Source organism: Halyomorpha halys, unplaced genomic scaffold, assembly GCF_000696795.3.
Source record: "Halyomorpha halys isolate HHAL.00 unplaced genomic scaffold, Hhal_1.1 Scaffold886.1, whole genome shotgun sequence".
NCBI lineage: Eukaryota > Metazoa > Arthropoda > Insecta > Hemiptera > Pentatomidae > Halyomorpha > Halyomorpha halys.
The window spans coordinates 69900-70918 of NW_027109805.1; the positions used below are offsets into that span (position 1 = coordinate 69900).

General features: G+C 31.8%; 1 non-coding gene across 1 annotated transcript; it reads left to right on the forward strand.

The window, feature by feature from the left end:
* Positions 1-722: 722 nt before the first annotated feature.
* TRNAW-CCA (transfer RNA tryptophan (anticodon CCA)) lies at positions 723-794 on the forward strand. Its single transcript has one exon. It is a non-coding gene; the product is annotated as a tRNA-Trp (tRNA).
* The last annotated feature ends 225 nt before the right edge of the window (positions 795-1019 follow it).

The following is a 1019-nucleotide window of genomic DNA, read 5'->3' on the forward strand; positions in this document are numbered from 1 at the left end:
ATAGAGAGAGAGAGAGAGAGAGAGAGAGAGAGAGAGAGAGAGAGAGACGAGAAAACTTTAACAAATTAACATTCTAAATTTGTAATTGGTCAGAGAAAAGTGCCAAAGACTGGACGTCAGAAATTGTGGTTGGACCCCAATCATATCTTTAATCAACAACTATGGCCTATGTTCGATGTACAACTTCACGTTCGTTAAACCACACATATTTATTATACTAAAAAAACATAAAATATTATGTCAAGTTCATGGGTAAGTATATCCTGCCTTATATCTATATCTTTTTATAAAATAGACAGAATAATATATAGATAAAATTTGTGCTGGGATTCGTAAGTTTTACAATAAACAGTACCCTAATAAATGTCCAAGTCTTGAGAGTACTTTTGCTAAGGCTATGAAAAGTTGGAATCCGCAAATGCTTCTTGATATGATTCATTGGGCTTTTTTATCAAGCATAGGGCAATATTTTTCCAGGTTTCGGATATAATCGATAGCAAATTAAATTTAACAATATAAATATTTGTTATAATAAGCGAAAAGGAATATAATAACAGATAATAATTATCCTGCAAGTAGGTACTCTTGCTCGCATTAGGTAAATTAATTATTAGAAAGTGTACAGAAATGGAGAATTAATATCTCATAAAAATAAAAATTATCCTTTCATTTGTGATAAGTGACTATTATTAGTTAGGTAACAGATATTGTAATTTGTATAAGACCTCGTGGCGCAACGGTAGCGCGTCTGACTCCAGATCAGAAGGTTGCGTGTTCAAATCACGTCGAGGTCAATTTATTTTTTAATTCGTACATTTATTTAATTATTTTTAAAACTTTTAAGATCTGTTCAATTCCAAAATAAATATTTGAATTATCATATCCGTTGAACTCAATTTTCTATTCAATTAAATGCCTTTAGTCAGATGCTCATCTCAGAATAGTTGTCTCGTGTATGAGATTGAGCCTAATCTTCCAGACGTAATCCACGGATTGCGAAACGAAATGTCCTGGAGTGA